This window comes from Crocuta crocuta, unplaced genomic scaffold (genome assembly GCF_008692635.1).
Source record: "Crocuta crocuta isolate KB4526 unplaced genomic scaffold, BGI_CrCroc_1.0 scaffold41, whole genome shotgun sequence".
Classification (NCBI taxonomy): Eukaryota; Metazoa; Chordata; class Mammalia; order Carnivora; family Hyaenidae; genus Crocuta; species Crocuta crocuta.
In genome coordinates, this window is record NW_027529428.1 from 2512610 (window position 1) to 2520662 (window position 8053).

An 8053-nucleotide genomic window follows, 5' to 3' on the forward strand; every position below is an offset into this window, starting at 1 on the left:
GTACGGTACTGCAGCATCAAAACAATGGAACAAACTAGAAAGTCCAGAAATAGACCAAAGCTTTTTTTTTTTTAAAGAGAATGTAGTACATGATAAAGGAAACGTCTTAAATCAAAGAAGAGATGAAACACTTTTAAAAATGATTTTGGAAAAAAGTTGGGTAGAATCATGAATCTCTGTGGAATATTGTCAGATTTACATTAAATGGAGGGAAATCTCATGTCCCCCTTCAAAGGACTTGGAATTTCTGAGGATTTAAAAGGAAAAATCTTTGAGAGCATCTAGCTCAAGTCTTTATAAACTAGAAAACAGAGAAAAACAGGCTTGCCCAAGGTAATGCAGTGGCACTGATAGATCTAGAAACTAACTCTAGATTTTCGTTGCTGGGTGAGTATATTCCAAGCCTGGTGGGCTTTCCTTTGCACCTCACTATTTTCAAGAGGCACCATATCTATACCAGGAACTTCAAGGGCCTCTGATTTAAGTTACACAAAAAGCAAGGAGAAAATATCTGGATTAGCATTTCCCAAAAAGTATTCCTTGAAGTATCAGTCTGGCAAGACATTTTACTAAAACAAGACAAAACCCAAGGAAACAAAACAAGACTTTTATAGGCAAATAGGTTTGGACAAATGCTACATTCTTTTTTTTTTTTTTTAAGTTTTTTATAGTTTATTTATTTTTGAGACAGAGAGAGACAGAGCATGAGTGGGGGAGGGGCAGAGAGAGAGGAGACACGGAATCCGAAACAGGCTCCAGGCTCTGAGCTGTCAGCACAGAGCCTGATGAGGAGTTCAAACCCATGAACCAAACCGTGAAATCTGACCTGAGCCGAAGTTGTCCACGCTTAACAGACTGAGCCACCCAGACGCCCCTACATTCCTTTCTTAAAGGTCAGCACACAAAAAAAACAGAAGTCCTGCAATAACGAAGCCTGTTTAACTTTATTTAATGCAGCATTTCCAAAGAATCTATTTTCCATATAACATCTATTAACATGGTAGAACAGTACCCTTCAAGACACTGCTCTAGATTCAGGCTAAAGAAAAGTCATTGCCCAAAGCAAACAGTCAAAGAAAGAAAGTAGGGGTATTGAGATCCTACTCTTCCCAAACTCCTTGGGTAAGCACTTCAATTCTCCATTTTACTTTGTAGTTCCAGACCTATAATTAGGTACGTTCCCATGCCTCTTCTGGCAGCGGGCTGTTGAGTCACTGATGTCTGCCACCTGCAGCCTGGGACGTGCCCAGCTTCTGAACGGAGCCTGCAAACGATGGGGAGTGTGTCGGCAACCACAGCCCTCCAGATATGGGATGTGGAGTTAGTCACGTTGACCTTGATCTCACTGAGTCATAGGTTGCTACACTCCCTTGCTATTTTGCCTTAAGTCACTAGAGGCTTTTTACCTCCATTTGGAGTCTGGTATGAATTTTAGCCAGAATTCCAGATCACATGTTCGGGTACCTCTTTTTCCAGGGCTGTAAATTTACACCCGTATTCTTTTCACATTCCTCAACTTCCTGCCAAGCGGTGGCTGGGGTCTGAACATGAAGGAATAATTATTATCATCACCTCTACCTAGCTTGAAACATTTTCATCACCCCTAAAGAATACCCCATACCCATTAAGAAGTGACTCCCCATTCTTCCACCCATTCAGTCCCTGGTAGCCACCAACCTGCCTTTCGTTTCTCTGGATTTGCCTATATTGGACATTTCCTATAAATGGAACTACATAACATATGGGCTTTTGTGTCTCGCTTCTTTCATGTAGCATAATGTGTTAAGGTTCATCCATGTTGTAGAATATATCATTTGTTATTGCTAAATAACATACTATGGAAGGACTATACCACGTTTTGTTTAACCATTCATCAACTAATCGGCATTTGGGTTGTTTCCACATTTTGTCTACTGCAAATAGTGATTTTATAAATATTTGTGTGTAAGTTTTGTTTGAATACCTGTTTTCAATTCTTTTGGGTATATACCTAGAAGTGAATTTCTGAGTGATACAAGAGCCCCATGTTTAACTTTTTGAGGAACTACCATACCATTTTCTACACAGGTTACATTACGAACAGCAACATGAGTGTTCCAATTTCTCCACACCCTCACCAGCACATGTTATTTTTGTTGTTTTTTTTTTTTAATTTTATTATAGCATGTTCGTGGGTAAGTGGTATGTCATTGTGGTTTTAATTTGTGTTTCCCCAATGATTAGTGAGATTGAGCATCCTTTCATGTGAATGAATATCTTTTTTAGGGAAATATTTATTCAAAGACTTTGCTTAATTTGTAATTGGGTTGTTTGCCTTTTTGTTGTTGAGATTTAAGAATTTTCTATAATCTGGATACTACATCCTCCTCAAAGATATGATTTGCAAGAGTTGTACCCAATCATTTAATTTCATCTTTTCCACGTTCTTGATAGTATCCTTTGATGTACAGCAGTTTTTAATTTGATAAGGTTCAATCTATCTGTTTTTTCTTTTGTTGCTTCCACTTTTGGTGTCCTATCTAAAAATCCACTGCCAAACCCAAGGTTGTGAAGATTCACTCCTATGTTTTACTCTGAGGGGTGCATAGTTTTAGCTCTTGCATTTGCCAAGTCTTTGATCCATTTTTAGTTAATTTTTCTTGGTGAGGAGAAGATGAAGGTCTTCTCTCTTTCTCTCTCTCTCTCTCTTTCTATTGCATATGGATATCCAGTTGTCCCAGCACCCTTTGTTGAAGAGAAAATTCTTTCCCCACTGAATAGTCCTAGCACTTTTATGGAAAATTTCTTTTTGGATTCAAGTTTCTTTCTGTACTCTTAATTTTATTACATTCATCTATATGTCTATGCTTATGCCCCCACAACTCTGGAGTTATGGTAGCTTTGTAGTAAATTTTCAGACTGGGAAGTGCGAGTCCTCCAGCTTTCTTTCTCCATTTTGGCTATGTGAAATCCTCTGAAATTCCATGTGGACTTCAGGATCAACACCTCCATTTCTGTACAACATTTGATAGGGATTGCATTGACTGTGTAGATTGCTTTGGGTAACTGTATTTCAGTAATAGTTTCTTTTTTTTTTTTTTTTTAGATTTATTTGTGGGAGGGGGGAGAATGCAAGCAGGGGAGGAGTAGAGAGAGAGAAGGAGAGAATCTCAAACAGGCTCCACACTGCCAGTGCAGAGCCTGGTGTGGGGCTTGAACCCATGAACCATGGGATCCTAATCTGAGCCAAAACTAAGAGTCAGATGCTTAAACCAACTGAGCCACCCAGGTGCCTCAAAAATAGTGTCTTTCAGTCCATGAACATGGGAGGTCTTTTCATTTATTTATACCTTCTTTAATTTCATTCCACCAATATTTTAGTAGTTTCAGTATACATGTCTTACACCTCCTTTGTTAAATTTATCCCTAAGAATTTTATTCTTTTCGATGTTACTGTAAATGAAACTGTTTCCTTAATTCAATTGTTTGTTGCTTCTGTTTATAAATATCACTCGTTTTTGCCTTTAATCTTATATTCTACAACTGTGCTGAATTCATTTATTATATCTAATAGCTTGTGGATTTTTATGGATATAATATTGGATATAATATATAATATGGATATAATATTGCATCATCTGTAAATAGAAATAATTTTACTTTTCTCCCCCAATTTGGATGCTTTATATTTCTTGTATTGCCCAATTTCTTGGCCATAACTTACAGTACAACATTGGATAGAAGTAGCAAAAATAGTCCTCCTTGTCCCACTTCTTATCTCTTAAGGGGAAGCTTTACACTGTTGAGTATATTAGCTATAGGCTTTTCCCGACTACTCTTTATCATGTAAAGTAAGTTCCTTTCTATTTACAATTTGTTGATTTTTTAAATCATGAAAGTGTGTTCCCTCTTGTCAAATGCTGTTTTCTGCACCCAACTGATGTCATCAAGGGATTGCTATCGTCATACAGTAAGTTAAAAAGTGTTTCTTTCTCTACCGTTTTTTGGAAGAATTTAAAAAGGGCTGTTCTTAATTATTCTTTACATGTTTGGTAGAATTCGCCAGTGATGCCATCTGGTCCTGGGCTTTTCTTTACTGGCAGATTTTTGGTTACTGATTCAGTCTCCTTCCTTGTTATTGATCTGATCAGATATTTTATTTCTTCAAGATTTAATCTTAGGAGGTCACATGTTTCTAGGAACTTATCCATTTCTTCTAGGTTATCCCCCGCAACAAAGAAGAAAGACAGATCACAAATATGGAGGAAACATAAATGCTAATTACTAATTGAGAGAAACAATCTGAAAAGGTTATATTACTGTATGATTCCAAATATATGATATTCTGGAAAAGCAAAACTTTAAAAAGACAATTGACTACAATGGGTTATAGTGAAGGGCAGGAGAGGTAGGCAGAGCACAGAGGATTTCAGGGCCAGGAAACTATTCTGTATTTTACTGTAATGGTGTATGTTTGTCAAAACTCACAGAATATACAACAAGGGTAAACCTTAATATAAACTATAACCCTTTGGTGATGACAATATGTCAATGTAAGTTCATTGATTATAAAAATGTACCACTCTGGGACACAATATTAAGTGTGGAGGAGGCTGTGTTTATGTGGAGTCAGAGGATTTATGGGAACTTCCTGTGTTTTTTGCCTAATTTTGCTGTAAATATAAATTTCTCTGAAAATAAAGCTTACTTTCAACACCTCTCCCCCTCCCCAGGCTCTCTTACTACATTGCAGCAGCATCTTTCCTCATCCATTTCCCTTGGTTGTTGTGGTTATGACTAGATTTCAGAGTTCTGCAAAAGTTGATTCTGACAGTTTTTGCCACCTTAGTAGTTGCTTTTGTGGAGGGATGGAGATACGGAGTTCTGTACTTCACCACCTTTGGTGAACTATAATGGCCTTTTTGTTTGAATGAAGTAGGGAGCCAGTGATAGTTTTGATCAGAGAACTGATTTGATCTGACATTTTTAAGAGGTCCATTCAAACTTCTATGTCAATGCCAGAGAATATGGGGACATGGGCAGATCCAGGAAGACGAGTTAGGAAGATATTACAAGATCCAGGAGAGAGATGCTGATAGCTTGCAGGGGATTGAACTCTCCACATCAGTGTGTAGATATAGCCTAAAGGTTTGAAGGTGAGGTGTGAAATAAAGGGAGATGTCAAGGAGGACTCCTACTTTATTCTGTCTTTATCATATGCTAGATTTTTTTTTAAGTACAATATGGTGCATTGAAACGTGTATAAGCTTTGGAATCAGGGACATCTGGATACATTCTTGTTATATCACTCACCAGTAATGTCACCTGTCCAAGTCCCAGTGACCTCGTCCAATATGATATAAGGACACCAACCTATCAAATGTGTGTCATCGGGATAGCAATGCGATGTATCTAACTTTGTGCCTCCGCTACAGTAAGAAGTGAATAAGAGTGAAATTCTCTTCATTTCTCACCCTTTTTAAAACTTGTTAATGACGTGCCCATTTTGGAGGTTCTTTGAAATTAAATTAAACATCCATTCAGTCTTTGGACATCTAATTCTGTGAGCTTTCAGAAATGAAACTTTTAGTGTGCTCTCTTCAAAAGAATATAGTTAGAAACCAACAATCTACTTCCCGTAGTATGTGAAATAGATATCAGGGCCTAACTCCTAGAATTATAGCCCATTATAATTTTGAATGATCTCATATCATTCTTTCTAACATGAGACAGCAGGGGATCACACTGTGGATGCCTCCCTCCCTCATTTTCTCATCAAAGGGAACTTGGGAAAATATTATTTTTTTAGATCTTTTCCAATCATTACTGTGAATAGGACAATTTTGTAAACTGAGTTTCCTGGACATTGTCACATGATTACAAAGAGATGATTGATAGACATAAAAAGACAGAGGAAAAAACACATTTGTTTCATTAATGTAAGTCAAAGACATGCAGACATCCTTAGATAAATATGTTACATTGATCGGGACACTACAGCACACTCAATGAAAGAAGATGCCATCAAGATCCCATAGAGATGCACAGCTACCCATGATTGACATAAAGATTCCAATTCGTTCTTCAAGGAGCTCCTGTTTACCATTCACTCGGGCAGTCTTAATCTCTTCTGCACCTTTTCCAGTTGCTTTGGAGATTTCAGGCATGTGTTTTTCTACTAACCAGGTGCAAGTATCAGGTAAGACCACAGGAAATTCCTAAATGTTTCCTGGGAGACTGGCTGGATCAAGGCTCCTTTTTCCAAGCATTCCAGCACGCTGGTCAGCTTCAGGCCTACCTTAACGTAAGCTCTATGCCTGTACGTCCCCAACCCAGACAGACCAACTAAATTATAATAATCATCCCAGGAGATGTTTACCAGGTACAACATATAGAAAGTTCACAGTGCTTTCTTTCTTAATTTTTCTCACAGCTTCCCTATGATGTGTCTTCTACCCTCGTGCACAGATAAGGACAAGAAATGCAGCCACAGAGCCATGCCTGAGGTTTGATTTGTTCTATAGGACTTGTCCCTTCATCTGTCAGAGCCTTGGGTTATCTCTGTTGTGTGTGGGAGACGCACCCTCTGGGTGGGGAGGTCACCTGCTGTCTAGGTAGGAAACAGCCAGCCCAGGAGCCGAAAAGGCCTGTAAGGATTCTGCCCACAGAGAGCTCCCTGGAAATTGATGGGCTTGAAGTAAGACCTGAAAAGGCAAAGGGAGGAACATCCCCTTGCCCTCGGGGAAAATAAAAACTGCTTTACACGTGCCGGGCATCCCTGGAATGGATTTTTAATCAACAACAGTTCTCATTTAGTCCAAGAGGGAGCCAATGAATAGACTAATACTACTGACTGACATTATGGCCCATTCGTCTGTTTAAGTTGTTTGAAATTTTCAGCTGCCAGCAAAGGATTAATATTGATTTTCATGCTGTCTTCGTTAAATACCTGCTATAGAGTACCACTCTCTTAGTCTCCTTGCCAACTCTTCTTCCCCCAGTTATCACTAGCATTAAAATGAAACCTACCTATTATTAAATCAATCATGCCTGGCAAAACTATTCAAAAAGAAGGGAACATCCATCATCTTTACCATCAACATGAAGCCCGTAGTTTTTTGTTTTTTTTTTTCTTTTTGTTGGTCAACCTGGAATTGCTGGAACAATGAATTAAAATTTCCTTACAGAACTAATGTAAGAAACTGAAAGTGAAATGTGTCTGTGAAAGGACAGTGAATGCAAGAGGAGGCAAATTCTAGCATTTTGATAGATGCAGCAGTATGTTTTTACCTTGAGCTGCTACCAGCTCAAACTATGAGGCTAGACTGCTATGTTTGACTGTAGGAGAACTGGTGTTTGAAATCTGGGCTCTGTGAATGGCATATGTGAGCTTCTACATAGTTTTGGTGAGCATATGACCGTTTTTTGCCCACATTCTGTGGTTTTGCCTTTCCACTTTCAATTTGCCCAAAGATGTCAGCCTTAATATTTCTCATCTTTGCATCTCTCCACATCTCTAGGCAGAGAGTTCTGCCTGAACAGTCCCAGTCTTGTGCTCCTGGTAAACTCCTGCTCACTCTCCAAGACAATACCTCAATTCCTCTGCAAAGCAACCCCAAATCAACCTGGGTCAACTGAAGACCCCTTGAAGGTGACCTCACTGTCCCACGTTCAAACTCGTGGCATAGTCCTCACCATGTCAGATCACCCTCTACAAAGCTATGAACACACTGAAGGCAGGAGTGGTCCCTCATTTTAGGTTTGAAACTCCAGCAGGAGGTTGTTGAAAAATTGGACAGAGTAGAAGCATGATGAATATTTACTGAATGAATGAATGAATGAAGAAGCGTATGGTTAGAAACATATGGTTCCCATGTGGTTTTCTTATGCCAAAGATGCATTTTCTGAGTATTTAAAAGGCCCTACAGCAAAATGGCTACTAAGACTTTAGGATGTAAAGTCAGACTTCCCTATTTTGAAATCAAGGTCACTTACTAGCTGTGACTTTGGGAAAATGCTAAACAATAGCTACAGTGTTATTCAACTGGACCTCAACTTCCTGATTTGTAAACTG